The 17,827-nt window shown below is 39.1% G+C and overlaps 2 long non-coding RNA genes across 2 annotated transcripts in view; one reads left to right on the forward strand and one right to left on the reverse strand.

Moving 5' to 3' along the window:
* Positions 1-7,842, reverse strand: part of LOC137471374 (uncharacterized) — a 70,776-nt gene extending 62,934 nt beyond the window's left edge. The window contains exon 1 of the long non-coding RNA XR_010997552.1: positions 7,488-7,842. This is a non-coding gene — a long non-coding RNA (uncharacterized lncRNA). The remainder of the gene's footprint in view (positions 1-7,487) is intronic.
* A 4,397-nt stretch (positions 7,843-12,239) lies between these two features.
* Positions 12,240-15,536, forward strand: LOC137471375 (uncharacterized). The gene is made up of 2 exons (XR_010997553.1): positions 12,240-12,427; positions 14,515-15,536. It is a non-coding gene; the product is annotated as an uncharacterized lncRNA (long non-coding RNA).
* Positions 15,537-17,827: the final 2,291 nt, after the last annotated feature.

Below are 17,827 nucleotides of genomic sequence, written 5' to 3' on the forward strand. Positions count from 1 at the left end.
GATGCTTGACAGTAACGCTAACTAGATCATCTAAAGTTCATGGTCAAATAAGATATTTTTTTTTTCCATTTTGCAAAGCTTTGCACTAAACAGAGTTCCTGCACAGCTGGGCTATGAATGAGATATCAAATCACAGTTTCTGTACAGCGGTAAAAACAGAATGAAGATTTTTTAGAGACCAGAGTTGCAGTGAAAGAAATTCAGAGAAATTTAATTTCAAATAGATATTCATATTGTTTTGTTGCTATCAGCTGAACACAGAGCAATGCTTGAGGGGTTTCTGGATGAAATCTTGTTCTTCTAAATGTATTTTAAATGGTTTTTAAAATTTATATTAATTTTAGTCTTTTATTGAATCCTTCAATTGAATCACCCCTCATCTCCAAAGAAAGACTTGATATATATGGTAAGATACATCTTATCTCCTATTCTTTATTCTTCCCTGTTATTTTATTTTTCAGCATTTGTATGCTGTACATTTGGGAAATTAATTAGTGGTCTGTTGCTTTCAGGTCTTGTTATTTGCTTCTATGGAAGCAATGCCAAATCCTTACAGTGTCCAAATAGTCTCTTATAGTACGTTCTGGCAAAATTTTACCATGAGATAAAGTAATTTAGTGGAAATTAAATTGAAACCCCTGTAATGTATCTGAGCTTGTACTAAGCTCTACAGTCATGAAGGAGTCTGTTTCTGGCTGTGTTTTTGTCAAAAATGGGAAAACATAATCTTGCTTAAAGGAGCAGTTTTAATATCCTAAAATTAATATTTTGAAGATACAGTCTTAGTTCAGTTAGCAAAGCTGTCACCTAAATCATCTGTATATTGGGCATAAAGTGTAAAATACAATAAAAAGTCACTCTAGTGGATAATTCACAATTGCCACTATTTACATGAGATTAAAATAACAATATGCCTTATGGAAATACCTGTCCATAGTGGTCAGGATAATTTCTCCTAGGCTAATGTTCAAAAGCACCACTTTTAAGATCTTAGCAAATGTCACACAATGTACAGAGCAATTATATTTGAATAATACCTTGGAGAGGACAAAGGACAAAGTGCAGATCTACTCTCCATGATCCATCTAACTCAAGTGACCTCACTATTTCACCTCCTGTGACTCATGTCACCCATCCATTCTTTCTTTTTCAGCATTTCAATGCTATTATCAGTTCAGACAGCACCAGGTTCTCAAAATTCTCCTTTCCCTTCTGCAGACCATTGGCTTCTCTGTGAAAATGATCTCTGACGGGGGAGACAAAATTATGTCCAGAGTCAGTAACTTCTTTCCTCTGTACGAAAGCATCTCTGTCTTCACTCTTGATGTACTATGACTGTGGACAGGTGGGTGAATTCAGTGTGTATGCCTTGATACAAAAAGTTTACATCTAACACTGGGAATTCTTAGTTGCTTTAGGTGACAACCAACTAGTTGTCTTGTAAATTAAGATGCTTGTCTTCCATTATATTTTCCCTTTCCTTGAGTCCCATGTATGAGAAAGGGTGAAAACTAATCTCTCCATACAACCAGGTATTAAAACATGGCTTAATGATAAGCATACAAGTGGTTCAACCAAATTCTGTGGGGTTTCTCATACAGCAAAGTTAGCTAGATGGTATGTGCATTGCGGTGCACAGTTAGAGGAGAAGGAAACTGTTCAAATAGTCTGAATTCTCTGCTCCCTTCACTGGTTACTTGTGCAGGTAGATGAGGAGTACACAGGAATCTTGTGTAGTAAGTCAATACCACACTGCATTAGTCATTGCTCTGTATCACAACCTCCCTACAAAACAGTTCAAAATAAATAATTAAAATACAAATTAATGTGCAATCTCTGCCTTAAATAAAAATATAAATGTCACAAAACTCAGAACTAATGTAGCATTGGTTACTATTTAGATTTCTCTCATGTGCCTGCATTATATAAACTCTTGCCTAAATGGAGAAGATTTTCTTCTCTTTAGCTGGAAGCAATACTAGAACCTATTCTTATAGCTGCTATTTAATAGCCAGGTATTTAAAGATTTTTTCTCTTTTTTACAAATATCCTGTGACAGTTAACACTATGTGGTGCTGCTTTACCCTTTCATCATTAGATTTCAAAATTTAGATTATTATATAGAACGTAACACTCTGGTCATGTTCATAACTATGATGTTCATAACTAAGATTTCTTTAACAAGAAATCTTTTTTTCTGTGACCTATACAATTTAATCTGTGGACTTCATCAATTTCAAGAAGTCTTTTGATTGCACACTACTATATCAGAGCCTGGAGTAATACTTATTTCATTTAAGAGACTGGGCTTTTTATTTCTACTTCACTGACTAGGGGATTTAATCTGCAGTTTCCTAGTGTATAAAGGCCAGAGCTTTGAGCTAGACCTCACAGCACGCATGTGGCTACAACAACGCAGTGTTTACTCTCCTGGTGTGCTTTCACTACTCTTCAGATACCACTGGGAAGGCTGAGAACAGCCTTACCCACCTATGAATACCCAACAGTCTAACAAAGAGGGTAGTCATATGTGATGCATTAAATCCATTTCTTCCAGTTTCTGCCCAAGGGACTGTGGCCATGTATGTATGATGTATTTCCTTTTTTTGTGCATCACAAAGTGCTGACATGAATAAACACTGCCATTTGTGCATTTCTGCTGCATATAGGATTTGCAGACTCTTCTCTGAAGGTGGGGCTTATTGACAAAATAAATTATGTTTAGGAATTGTTATGTTATCCTGATCTTTGAAGGTTTGGGTGATATTCAAGTCCATGAATTTGCTAACAAGAAATCTTGCCAACTGGAGTTGAGCCCAGGCTCAAGCAGGAGTGACTGCTGCTGCTAAGAAACACCAGAAGATACACGATCAGCCTGTTCCCTTTTCTAGTTTTATGTCATGTGCTCCTGCTCCAAAATGGTGAGGTTGCTGGACTTCTCCCTTTGTGGTTTTGGCTACACATAGTGTCAAAGAAACTGAACCTCGGCTTTGCTTGAAGGAGAACTACCTTTCCAGAGCTTGTAGTTTCTACTGAGACTCCAAGGAGACAAAACAAGAGCATAGCTCTCTGAATCAGTTCCTCTTTTCCTCTCTCTCATCAAGTCAAAAGGCTCTTTGTATGGTAAACAGCATGTTTAGCACTGCCTTTGTCATATGTTGTAGGTTGCATGGAGTGGACATGGAGGAGAGGGACTGCAAGAAATATGATTTGAAACCAATTGTCAACAGCTCTGTGATTCAAGAGAAGGGCCATTTTCTATTTCACAGGTAGCACCCTTTATCTGAGACTCTGCCAGGATAGTTTGTTTCCTGACATAAACACAGGTCTGTGAAATCAGAAGGTAAAATGATGAGCAGTGCTGGAGGAACTGGAAAAGCCAGCTCAGGGCTGGGTGAAGATTTCAAGTCAGCCAAACAAGGTGGCTGTGCGGCCAGTCTGTGATTCAAGCAAGTCAGGGCTTAGGCAGAAAGAGTTGTCCTAGAAGGGACTAAAGCATAGGGTCCAGCAGCAGTAATGTGAAGCTGCTGCCATGCAGGTGTGCCTCTTCAGGGTGTTAAACTGGCAGCAGGTGAATATAAATAAGGTGCACAGAAGGTGTCTGGAGGGAAAGGGGAAATTAATGAACACTCTAACTGCTGAGCTCGGGAACACAGAAGGAAAACATGTTGAACTTGACATGTCTGTGCTGCTGGTTTTGTAAATGCTGATGTCCAAACAGAGTGTCTCTGTGACTTTAAAAAAACCAAAAAGAAGCTTCTATGTATCTTAGGAATGTTAACAGATAACATTTTTCTCAATCAATAAAATCCTGGTTGATTATCAAGTGTGACTTTGACCCTATTCCTGAACAAGGGCATTTAAAGAGAAAATAACTTGTAGTTATGCAGTCTTTTGTTGGAAAAAAAAAATTCTCAACTCCTTAGGGAGCTGTAATCTTCAGTGTACAATATTATGCTACATCTTGCAACTCAGGGCTGTGCAGAGTCACAGCAAGTCTGTTAAGCTATCTCCAGAACAAGAAGCAGTGGAAATCTGTCAGCGTGGTCCTGTGTGAGTGTTATTTGCACAGCTGGAAGTGTAGAGCAGATCAGATTAAAAAACTTTTAGTCCTTAGCTAATGTCTCTTGCACAGGGCTTTGCTGTGCTATGCCCCAGCCTCACTGGGAGCTGGCAGAGAGATTTCTAATGCAGCTCATTTCTGCTTGGAGCTGACATGCCCCTGTGTCTACAAGAAGAGTTCCCGCAGTATTTACCACTCTGTTGATGCTTCTGCCCAAAACTGCTTCCAGTTTTTCAAGATTTAAACATGCCAGTAACTATGAAATAACTAAGTCCTGCCAGATATATTCCTTAGACTGCTTGCTGGTCAGTCTTCCTCTTTTTTTAGTGACTGTGGAATTGAAATTCATAATTGCTCCTGGACAGGGGACTCAAAGACAACCCTTATCTCTGAGATGTAAAATCCCACTGCTTTTCTCAGGCAGACTTGTAGCTGTTTCATACAAAGGACTTGTCAGCAGGATGGTGGAGGGTGACCCACCCAATAGACAATGCTGATTCTGACATTTTCCACACTTTCCTTCTATCAAGAAGCAGATGCATGAACAAAATTGCTTATTTCTCTGAGTTCACCTTTTGGTGTTGATTTTTACATTAGTATAGCTTGTATGAACTGGTTTTACTTAAGAGCTGTGAATCCATTAATCCATGAACTCATGGATTAAAACAATCTTCTCCCAATTCTTGTATCTCAGTCTCAACATAGCAAGCAGAGACAAAATGTGGATACAGGCAAAGCAAAATGAAAATACAGCCTGAGAAACGAAGCATTTTTAACCCATAGGAGAGCTTATGGTGTACATACATCCACAATCCATCCATTGTGTTTCTGTTCTTGCTGCAAATGAGAAATATATAGACAGTGAAATATGAGTATGTAAGGAAAGACAGGAGTTCAGACTGATCAGATGTGGGACTCAGCTTTCCACTTATCAGGAGATGATGGATAATTTGTGGAGAGATTCTGGAAGTGAGTATAAGTGATGAATCTGACACAACAGACAAAATAATGTTGTAACAATCAGGATATGAAGTGAGCAGACACCATCCAAAAGTTATCTTTATATAGATTGACATGAAAATCTATATCATGGAGATGTTTTGCAATAAATATCTCCAAGGCTTAGACAGTCTTTCATCTATGCTGTGTAGAAGATAATGCCAAAGATATGCACTAAAACAAGTGATAATAGCAAATGGGAGAAAGCAAAGAAGTCTGGGTAGGAAGTAATATGTCAGAAGACATAACAAAGTTGGGGTCTTTCTGTTGTACTGGGCTAAGGACCTGTGTGACAAACCACTGGCAAATATGAAAGGCATGCACAAAATTTCTGTGGTGACTGAGAATCAACCTAAATTTCTGCAAAAGTTAGGCAAGGATAAAGAGAACTCCCAAGCCCTAGACTAAGGGAGGTGAGAGGAGAACACATATCCAACTGAGAGATGTTACGACAGGGAAACACAGCTGCTGTTCAGCTGATCCTTCATCATGGATGCTGCAGTGTGAGAGGAAGAAAGATGGCAGGAGAAGAGGGAAGGGGCTGTCAGTCACAATCAGAGAGAACTAAGGGGAGGAACTGAGTGGAACAACTGGTGGCAGCAGACATGGATGGGGACTGATAAGGAGAGAAAGTTTTACTGTAGCCTTGTATGAAAAAAGAAAGGACACAGTGGAAAGTTTGGAGAGGAATAGGAAATGCCTTTTACATTCATGGGACACAGCACCTAAGAGGAAAACAGTGTGGGCAGGGTCCTGGGGAGGAGCCTTAGTGTCTGTCAGCATTGTTGACCAGAAGGAAGAAAAGCTGGAAAGGTATTGGATAAGCTTGTGTAGAAGGAGATAGAAAAAGAAACTTGGAGGACTGGAGGATACACATAACCCACAAGAATATTCACATGGGAGAGATGAACAAGTAATACAAATTAGGTGGGTGGAAAGCTGACTGGTTTTGTATGGATGTCAATGAGGGGTGGGGAACAGGGTGGGAAGAAGGGGTTGTTCCACAGCAACAGCCCTCAACAGCCCTTTGCACCCTGCACAGAATGGGATCTAAAGCTTGTATTTTCCTGGGTATCCCTGAACTTGATGGCCACAAGATTTACAGCAGCAGTTTAACTTCAGGTCTGTATCTTAAAAGTACTGGGAATCCTGTGTTATTAGTTTTGGTGGCAGACACCAGTTATTAGGTCTCTGAGGAGAGCGACAGTCATCTTCTCTGAAATCTGCAAAAGTACTTCAGTGATAATAGCGACCCTCTGCTTACACACCTAACGAATCAGTGACTTGCTTTTATAATCAATTGATATTTTATTACAGTTTCTAGCCAGATCTGAGTAATTATTAAACAGAGGAATCTGAGAGAACTCTTACTGATGTAGAGGGGGTTTGTAGTTGGGGAGAGTTATGACATAGGATACATGTGAAGTCTTGGGAATTAATTTGTTAAAATGGTTCAGAGGACAGGGCTCTGTATATTTAAGAAATGTATATCTTTCTATGTATATTTAAGAAATTAGTTTTCTTACCTTTTCTAGCTCCTTCTTAATGCTTGAAAATGCTGCTCATTCAGCTTAACATCTTCAAATCTATTCTTTCTTTTATTCTTTTGTTTAAAAGATCTACTTATACCACCTAGAGAGAGAGAGAAAGAGAGTGGGAGGGATCTGCTCCCTGGAAAGCACTTACTTCTTCAATTAATGTATTAAAAAATTCTACACTTGCCGTTTGCTGCAGGTATGTCAAATGAAAGAAGATTTCAGACCTCTCCAGAAACAACTTCACTAAAAATAAGAATAATAATAATAAAATAACAACATCAAAACTCCTACCAACTAAGATGCCCCTGGTATCCATTTTAGGTGTCAGGGAACATTTCTGTGGAATGTGTTGGTACATGTTGGGCTGAATTGCTAAGAAACACTGGGCAGTCTGTGCTGAGCTGCATTACTCTTGCAGGCCTCTTGTATAGGTGCTTTATCAGACAATGTTCTGGCAGATTTTTTACAGGCATGATTTTGTTTTCCCTTCCTTCTTCCATGAATAATTGGAGGAATTGATTTAAAATCTTTCCTTCTTGTGTGTTGGAGAGTATATTTTTTCTCTAAGTCTTTGCCTACTATTGAAAACAGATTTAAAAAACAACCTCTGAACCTGCGGGGTTTAGAGTTACAATGTTTTCAGGAGGAGTTAGCAGTCAATTGGCCAGGGCTAGGAGCAAACTGAGGTCCTTGCTGGTTTAAAGCAGACCCTAAAATATCCTGAATCTAAGGCCACTGTGCAGCATCTGACTGGCGACCACCTTTCATATCCCCGCCAAATTAAAAACAAGATGCCGAACCGTCCTGTGAGGCTGCCTCAGCCCACAGGTAACTGACACTGCCTCTTCCGAACGGCTCTGGCCCCTCTTGCTTCTCCATCTTCCTACCTTCCCTGCCATCTGTTCCCGCTGCTCCTGCAGCCTCCCCGCTCTCCTCCCGCCAGGGCCTGTCTGAGCAGACGGGTATGAGAGCCTCTGATGAGGTAGGCCTCAGGCCCCTCCATCACTCCTCGCCACGAGGAAAGCACCAGCTGTCTGGCTTCATTTGCATTTTCTCTCCAAAATAATGAAATTAGCCATGAGTATCCTGAGGTGATGCGAGACGCAAATTTAGGCTGGATGTGTCAGCGTGTGCTGGGAAGGGAGAGGGAAGGTCATGGAGGATGCTCGCAGTATTGAAATGGAGGGCAAGGCATCTCCTGCCGGCTGCCAGGGCCCCGTGACCCGGGAAGAGGACTGACGGGCGTCTGGCTCTCCTGGGCCCCTCAGCCCACACTGCCACCACCTCACCGGGCCGAGGCGTGCGGCCCCTGTCCCCGCAGACGCCCGGAGAGGACACGAGTGTGGCTGGGCTGCCCAAGGCCAGCAGCCAGCTCAGGGTGCGGCCAGGCGCTGCTGCAGCATGCAGGAGCTGCGCGATGGCCGTGTCTGGCCAGGCTGGCCTGGCCGCCCATCGAGCCTTTGCCACAGCGCGACTGTTCCTAATTGTTTAGGTGTTTGCTCAGTCAGGGCTCATCACAGGTGCTGCTCAGCGATCCTCGTCTCCTCTTCATGTTCCTGAATGTGTTTCAAAGTATTTGCTGAAGTGTTTCCCACAGTACAGAGAACGCATCTGAAGAGGCTGGAGTTCCTGCCTCACAAGCTCTTGTTGTTCTGCGGACAGTCACTGTTTCTTCTGTTTTTACTGTTGTTCATTCAGGTAAACAATTTTTTACTGCATATATGTTTATATTGAATACAATTATTTCTAAAGCATACAGGGAAGCTGGCTTTTCACACTCTACAGTAGTTTCTTTGTCTTAATTATTCTCCAGTGATAAAGGGTCTTTGGATCTTTAAGACAGCTCTTTAAGACAACTCTAGAATAGCACTACCTAGATGAAGAGTTTAAATATTTAGAAAAAAAGACATTTAAAAAAAATAAAAGAGATTTACTTTATTTATGCACATATTTTCTCAGGTAAGATTATGAATTAGCTTGTGTATGTAAACAACTTCTGAGAAAATATTGTGGAATATTCTTGGAAAGTAGAATTTTTATTTCTAAAAAATTAGTGTTGTCACAACTGGACTCTATTACAGACTTACACCAAAACTAATCACTGCACTCTGATTTTGCTATCAAATGCTCGCATTAAACTCTTCACAAAAACAAAGGATTAGCTATACAAAAAAAAAAAAGTCCCAGCTGCCAGACAGATTTGGTCACTCACGGCATCTTCAGGCTAGGTGGCTGGTGAGCAGCCTGTGAAGCTGCACTTCCTCTTGACCATATGGAAAGATCGAGTTTCCTCACAGGTTTTTTGTCTTCTGCTTCTCATTCATAGCAACAGTCTAGGTTTTCTACCCAAGGCTGGTTTACAGGTCATGGGGTCTTGAGCTGAGGACCACCAAGACAAGACAGAGTGTTCTCCACATGGTCTAATGTGTGCTGGGGTGCACCCGTTAGGTAATAATTTCATGAGCAGCTGCCTGTGCTTTGTCGACATACAGCTTCTGACCTATAGACACCTATAAGACCACAGATTCTATAACTGCCACATGTTTTGTGCTATCGGGTTGCATGCTCACGTTGTCCAAGAGACAGTGGGACGGTCTGGTCATACAATGGACCAGCTTGAAAAAGAGGGTACATTTCAGGAACTGGCAGGTTTGTGGCATTTTTCTAGGTTCTTCAGGATGAAGGTGCTTTTTCCACTTTGTTCATATGTAAATCTTACCTGTACTCTGTAGGCAATGGAGATAAGTACTAAGGTTATAGTGGGGAGAAGTACTCAATTACAGTTGATCAGATTGAGATTTTCCCTTATATGCTTAGAATTTAAACATAAAAATGTACTATGTGGTTTGAGTATAATTTCACTTGCTTTTCACTAATTACTAGGTTTTGGTGGCTTCTTCAGGTTTAGCTAATTCCTAGCTTTCATCTTCCAGTATATTATACTTTGTTATCTGTTCTGTCTTATCACTTTTCTCCACCTGTGCTTAAAGAGGCAGAATGAGCCAAGACGGTCTTGTCTAGATTTTGTTGTCTTCCCTTTACTCTGAAGTGAAAACAGATGCCATAAGACTGGGACAAGATATTTTCAAATTCATGGGAGTTTCCAGTGGTTAGAAGCAGGTTTTGCTTTTGAAGTACAGCATAACTCTTGCCAAGAGTGCCTCCACAGTGGTTCACAGATATATTTTTTTACTTATTCATCAGACAGAATGTTTTATGGGACTGGTAAAGAAACAATGGGAAGTCTCTATTATGTCTTGTCCAGATCCAAGTAAAATTACCTTCCTTGATTTCTTACTTTATTGCAGTCTGGTTCTCACCTCTTCTATCACAAGTTATTTTACCAAACACAGCAGTGGCTCAGATCTCTTCAGTGCTTGCTCATCACTTAGAATGATACACCTTGCCTGACAGTTCTTCATGTCAGTCAGAAGTCTGGGTCAGTCACTTATCAATTGACCCTGTGTTAAAGGCAGGCCCTCATTTCAGCACCCGTCAATAGCAGCTTTTGATGCATTTTCAGCCAAGGCTGTTTCAGTGGAGCTATTTGTAAGTTAGCACGTATAGACTTTGAAGAAAGGGAAACATTGATAAAACTGTGAAAGCAGTTTGGTGTCTGGTTTGTTGGTTTTTAATGCATAGATCTTCTTTTTGTCTTTTTCTGGAGGACAATTCTCATTACACCAATATCACTGGGAGATGTGCTGATAGTGAGAAATGCAGCAAGTCCTACCAATGTACACAGCTAAAGCCCTTGCTAATCTCACATCCCTTTTCTAACACAAATTAACACAAATAAAAGGCTGGTCTCTTGTACTTTGCTAATGTGGAAGGAGAACCTTTTGATTATTAGCTGCAGTTACCATGAGCTCCCAACCTGGGATGGTGTCTATGCTTCTCCTTCTGAGGTGTTAATCACAAATCTGCCAATCCTGTCCCACTTACAAGACAAGGAAAGAAATGTGAACATGTAAAAATTCACAGAGGGGCCCAGGAAAATTTCTCTGACACACTCCTGCTGTGACACCACAGCAATTGAAGAAGGCCTGTCATTTGGTTGTCAACCTTTGACCTCAGCCAGACATATTTTGAAATGATGTGAAAAGAATTGCTGTGCTGTACGGCTGGCTCCTTGCAGCTTTGCATGTCTGTCCTTGATGTCAGTCAAAAGTAGTTAACTGGCACCCATGGAGTCTAAAAAAAAAAGCTCCTTTAAAATATCAGTAATGACTTCTGTTAGCAAGACTAGCTCTTGTCAAGTAATGACTTTATGACATAAGGTATTGTTTATCTAGGCATCGTTCTCTTACTTGCATTTTAATGAGCCTAATTAATAATAAGTTAGAAGTCCTCAGCTATTTCTTCACAGCTGGACCATATGCACTAATTACACTGAGTGTGCAAACTTAGTCTAATCCCTTCGTCAAAAGAAATATTTTAATTTAAAAAACCTCAATGTACTTTTTCTTCACCTGATTGCTAAAGATGTAATCTTTTCATTCTGGCAAATTTGCACAGAATCAAAGTAAACCAGGGAGTGGGAGAATTCTATAATTTATAATTTTTCTAGTGGTAGACTTCATTCTTAAAATAATTGAGAAAGATCACTCAAGAGCAGAGAGGTGTCAGGTTCATTTCGGATGTGCGTTAGGTTCCATAAAAGTAAGGGATAATAATTTTTAAGTTGAAGGATAATCACCAGTCTCTATGAAGAGATCCTTCCTGAACAGCAGTATAAAGGATAAATATACTTTGGTGCAAACAAGTTGGGAGTGTTTCTATTCTCAAAGTGCAACAGAATACATAATGCCAGTTATAAAATTCCCCAAAAGTGATGAGATGCTGTTAGTTCCAGTCTAATAATAATAATAATGTAGTCAATATTAGATCAAGAATTACTGTTTGAAAATAAGTATGTTGATTTTTTTTCATAAGTGTACATTTGCAAAATAATGAAATACAATTTTTTTAATAATAATAATAATTACTAGGTTTTTTCTTATATGGTAACTTGCTTGACTTATATATTGGTGTTTGATTATTTTTTTCAACCAAAGAAAGACCATACAATACTTTTACAAACCTTGGACAAGAAATGTAACTATACAGCTGTCCACAGATTATAACATCAGGGAACATAAGGAGCTAGAATCAGGAATTATAGTTAACTTCAGACTGATTCAATTATTATGTGAGGTCATAAAGTACCTGATATCAAAATAGTAGTGGTATTAGGGATCCAGTTACTAAGAAAGGAGTATTAAATAAAAATTCAGTATTAAAATCCTGTTGGCAGATTTGAAAATAGCCAGTCGTCAGATGCCTATGCTTTCTAGCTCCATATCAGTTCAAAGTCACATTTGTCTGTCTCCACAGGAGAAGCAGAAATCAAAGAACCACCTTGGATGGCAGCACTGTTAGTCCCTTTTGACCTTTTTTTTTTGGTTGTTTTTTTTCCAGGCTGTTGTTTAAATGGAGTTGGTCTGCTGACTTAAGAACAATGCTGGTCACTCTTCTTCAATAAACAATGCTGGTGACTTCTTTTTCAGGCAGTCAAAAGTGCAAACTGCAATTCTGCCTCTTCTTCATTTTGCCTGTAAGGCTTCTTAAACTAGGCAGTGACAAGTTTTCCCCAGCAGCTTCCACAGCTGTGTGTGAAGATATGTGAGCATGTGCCTTGGGAACATGTCCTTAATATTATATTCTGCTGATGGAACCAACAACTCTTAACCCAAATAAAGTATTTCCCTATTTGCCAAAGGAATAAAATGCTCCTGCATGTGATCCCACATGAAGCCATCACAGAGCTGAAAAGTCATCCTTTATGGTAGCATCCCTCCTCCTTTGTATCTTCACCTCTTACCAAAGTGACAAAGCCCAAAACAGTTTCAGTTCTTTAAATCAGCTCTCCAATAACTGCAACTTCTGCATCCAGCTGAGTTTTCTTAGGAGCTATTCTGTGTGCCTGAGCCCAAATGCCTATTCTTAAAAAGTTACTCTGCTATGTCTGGTTAGCAGCCCTATTAGCTGAGGTATCCACAGGTATCCTATTTATTGGCATATGGTTTTCAGTGGCAGAACTCAAATGAGCAAATTGGAATGAGCAAATGTTGCTACCAGAAGGAAAAAAACTTTGGTCATAAAGTAAACTTACTATATGTACACATTGAAAAGGTCTTTTCTAAAGTTTGGCTATAAAGGAATCCTACATTTACAAGACATTTTTCCCAACAAAATATGACATGAGGCAGTTACCTCAGCCTGGGTGCACATAAAGAATATGAGGCCTTTCAGGAAAAGAAAAATTGACCTAAAAAAAAAAAAAAAATTGGTTTGTCAGACAGAGACCTAGTTTCAGACTGGAAACTCAATGGAGTGCAACTAAAAGCAGTTATTTGTGAACTTCTGCCTCTGTGGGCTGGTCAGGGGCCACATTTCTATAATTCACATATTGTTCAGAGGTTTATGAAGGCATTTTCATTTTTGGGGTTTTTTTTATATGTATACAGGCACAAAAACTACATAAATTTGGTTTTTTTTCTTTCATCTTCTTGTTCTGTTCCTCTCACCTACATTTTGGGGCTTTCACTGCAGTGTCAGGACAGTGCAATGAAGTGATGTAAGCAGGTGACCATAGGCTGACACCCTTTTCTCAGCACCAATCCTGACGTTGCTCTTGCCACCATGGTCTATTGTTTGAAGGTTCATTTTAGCTATTTCAGAGAATTTCAGCAATTGCAGCAAATTTCATGGGAGGCTGTATGGCCATGTAACAGATTTTTCCAATAAATTTTATTCCTGATGTGCCCAGTCTAAATTTTCCATTTCTTATTTTCATTCCAGTAGTCTTTGCTGCACTTTACTGTGGTTTTCTATAAATCTTTATTCCTTTAGGTTTATTCACCCTACAGACCTTGCAAACCATTAGCTCATCCTGCCTTATTTGTTGTTTAGCCAAGCTTTCACTTCGTATCTTCAGACCTTTCAACCTTTGTTTCAGAGAAGTGCTACTAACCTTTCAAATATTGACTTTGCAAATATAATAGTTCTTTCATAATAAGTTACTCCACGCATAGCAGTTTGCATGAAAATTTAATAATGATGCTTTATCTTCTATTTAGAAAAACAGTCACAGTCAAAGAATATTTTTTACCAAATTGTAACAAGCTATTTTGTAATTTGGAACAGAGTGAAACTTTCCAGGAATACAATTAAATGAGTTTGAGGTTGTTATTCTATGTTATTCTCTTGGAAATCTGAATGCTATTGATTATTTGTCTAATTTGTAGTATTTCCTGGTTCTTATCAGACAAACAGGGTTAGTAGTCCAGACAATCTCCCCTCTTAAAATCAAGCACTTACAGTCTAATCCTTTGAGTCTGTCTCTCCATGCACAGAAAGCCTCTGCCTGCTCTATGCAGCACCTTCCTCTATGAACAGACCTCACTGCCCTAAAAGGCAATGTGATGATGGTATGGACATTTTTCAGAAAAGACAGTTCTCTCTTCCTGTTTGTATTGGCCTATGTTCACCTTCTTTCTTGTGGAGATGCACAGTTTTGGAGTATCTCCAGTACATCTAAGAGAAGTCCTTGGTGTCAGGGTGAGCTCTGGAGCCAGATGCTGTCAGCACCACTGAACTCAATAAAACCTAGTGCTGAGAAAAGAGAAGACAGAAAGGACTCTGAGCAGAAGCTGAAGCTCAAGTGAAGTTCCTTCCTAAAGAACCTATGGTGCTCAGGGTCTGAATCAAATCTTCTGGAAATCAGCCTGCTTTCCTTTTTGATGCTGTTATTATCTGTGGCAGCACAGGAACTCCAGTCCTGAGCCAAGACACAGGCAGAAAGAGACTAACTGTACCTAAATTACCTTCTCTGTACTTAATTTATGCTGATGCTAAAGTTTGTTCTCTCAGGACCTTCCAAATATAGACACGAGCCCCTGTTTTCTTTGGAAAGCAGAGAATGTCTCCCCTCCAGAAGGTTAGTGCTCCAGTTTATAACCTTGATATATTGTCTGATCCTAACCTTGTTATTTAATTAAGTCTGGGCTCTGGAGCAGTGCAATTCCGAGGTGCTAATACCGTGTTCAGTGAAGACGAGGACATTGATCTGCTTTTTTCAAGGGAAAGTAGCAGCGTAAGGATGAGTGTTTAAACACAATGCTAATTATCAGCCACAGGAATTACTTTTAGTGTTATAAAGCCTTTTATTCTTCTTTGCTTCTCATAAAAAAGATTCAGCTAATTTAGGTACCTACGCAATTATCTTTAGCAGTGATTAATGGATTAATCTAACCATATGGAATTAGCATATTAGTCTCAATATTGCATCAGATGTCAGATTATTTTTCTGGTTTAGGGCTTAGAGAGTCCATAGAACTGTTCTCGTGAGTAGGGAAGGGGTTTTCCCCCCTTTTTTCTGTTTTTGTTGTCCTTTTTTGTTTAGGTTTTGGACTTTCTTTTTTAGTATAGAGTACTGGTTTTGGATCATGCTGCAAGCCTTACCTCTCCTCTCAGTCCCATCATAGAGATTTTTCCAGGGACAGAAAGGTCCCTGTTAAGAGCTAGAAAGGCCTTTTCTTGTATTGTTCCACTATACTTTGCCATTTATGGCCCTTTAAAATGACATGAAATAGGTTAGCTGAAGGTTGCTGACATATCCAGCATTTACTATGCTTAGATAAACCTTCTTTATGTATAGTGGAAAGTTGTTTTCTGTTTTTTTTTAAGGGAGCTATTTGATGTTGATCAGATCTTTTAAAAGATAGAAGTAGTCCCAGTGGAGACAGATTAGTAAGCAGAGGGTAGATGAGGCAGTCAAAAGCACAAACTGCAATTTACCACATGGTCTGTGTAATTTATCACACAAACCTCTCTGACACATACATGGTACGTGTGTATCCTACAAGTTTGAGTGTGTTGTGCTTATCTACTTACTTGAAATGTTAGCCAGCCTTCTCCCAGTCCTGAGAAAAAAGGCTAAGTTGCACTGGAAGTTTGCTACCATTTGGTCTACAAAGCACAGTCTAATAAATAAAATATTTAAAGCAAAAATTCTTTGTGCTGAGAATCACCACAAAATTTATATTTAGACAGATGCTGAAAATAAGGCTCACCCTCAGGTTAGATATGACTGAATAAGAAAGAAAAACATAACCTTAAGAACCTGACACAGGTTAATTTAATCAGAAAATACTCTGTGTACGTCTACACAACCTAAAGGCAGTACTGCATACAGGTATCTGTGCTAGCTAATGCATAGAGATGTATTATTCGTGGTCTGCAGATAACTGCATGGATATTAATGAGATTCAGTCATTTGTGCTAGAGGCAACATTTCTCCTAGATCATTTTATTTGTTCCATATTGTTATCTAGTGCTGCATCAAAAGGGTTTAGCTTGCTGGAGTTCCTTCAAAAATTACATTGTGAAAACAGTGCAGGCTTCATGCTGTGTGCACCTGATAATGTTCTGCACCATCAGTAATTCCTACAACACTTTGTCTTATTATGAAAACACTGAACTAGAATCAATTCTTTCATAGAAAGAGCCTATTGTTTAAAGAAATAACACATATATGCTCTTTTCTACTGGGACTATAGATCCCATATAGCTCCTTCAACAATAAGAATATTACCAGTAAATTGTGAATAGTCACCTCTTACATTTTAAATGAAAAATAAATTCTATACATGCTAAGACAACAGTGTTCACATGAAGAAAAACATGAGAATAAGATACAAGTTTAAAGATAGACTTTTAGTGATGACATAACTTACAAAAGGATTAATAAGATTTAGCTATTTGTTAACATTGCCCAATTATTGATTGTAAATGTTTTTATGTGCAGCAAGGAGGAAATCCAAATTCTAGGATGAGAAATAAAAAAGATTCTTATTGTCTGAGGTTTGACTAAAGGGATAATACCCAAGACAGATCAAAATAAAATAGCTTGAAAAATGCATGAATAATTACAATTCCTCAAATACTTTAAAGTACAGTAGCCAAACAGAGGATGACTCCCAAAACCTCAGTGAAGGCTGAAAACAGGATTTGTTACTCCCACCTGTGTGTACATGAGCAATAAGTTATTTATCATCCCAGCTAAACTGCTGCATATCGTTCTATTTTGAAGGAAGCACATTTCACATAATCCTCATATTCAATTTTGCAAACCATGGGAAAGTTGGATTTTAAATTTCAGAATTCAAATGAGTTTTGCTTTGGGGAATGTTACAAAAATTATGTATGCCAGTCCCCATAACCGGAGGTTTCTGCATAAGCCAAAAGATAGATTCCTTCATGAAAGTACTTCTCTATTAATAGTGGTACAGCTTGAGCTGGGTGCTTCTCAAGAGGGACCCCCCCAAAAAATAAAAACAAAAAAAAACCCTGGACAATTCTACCTTTACGATCCAAGTCCCTTGCCTCTCATGCAATAATTTGGATGAATAGTGATATTAAGGTCTGGTCATATTTATTTCCTGTTTTGTTGCTAAGCCATTCTGGCTGGTTCTGTAGTTATCTATTCAGTTGCAGTATGGTTGCTGATGAACTGGTACTTAAGAAACCTACTAGAGTTGCCAGAGGAAGCTTGTGACATGCTGTAAGTTTAATTATGTTCAATTCATTAACACAATTAGAGCTGTGAACAAATCTATCGACACAGCCAGAATCACTTAGAAACAGCTAGTAAGTCATAGATTACAGGGACTTGTTCTCCATCCCTACATGTTGAGCATGATTCCCTGGCAAAATACATCAGTCAGTCATTTGGGAACATAGATTTGATGCCAGAGGTTTCCTCTTTTCCCTGGATTAGATTAGTCATGTTTCAGCAGAAAGGCCTAATAATGAAAAACTACCTGAAAGCAAAGTCTTTAACGTGCACTGACATTGTGTAGTTCTGAATGATTCCTTTTCTGGATTTACCTAATGATCTGTTTGTTGATAAGGGGGAGACGCATTTCAGGTACAGTACTTGATCAAAATCAGAATTCACACAATATTTTGGGGGAGGCCCTCTGAGAGCTTTAGTTTTCTTCTGAGCATGCATTTGTAACAAAGTAAAGTCAGTAAAGGAACTGATAGGGGATTCAAGGAGAAATGTATAGGAGAGGTGTAAGGAGGAAAAAAAATCTTCCTGAAATTTCTGTTCTGTACGTTTGCCACAGTACCAATCCACTACCAAAACTCCCAAAATTATCTGCAAGCTCAGAATACTCTT

The sequence above is a fragment of the Anomalospiza imberbis genome, chromosome 3 (genome assembly GCF_031753505.1).
Source record: "Anomalospiza imberbis isolate Cuckoo-Finch-1a 21T00152 chromosome 3, ASM3175350v1, whole genome shotgun sequence".
Classification (NCBI taxonomy): domain Eukaryota; kingdom Metazoa; phylum Chordata; class Aves; order Passeriformes; family Viduidae; genus Anomalospiza; species Anomalospiza imberbis.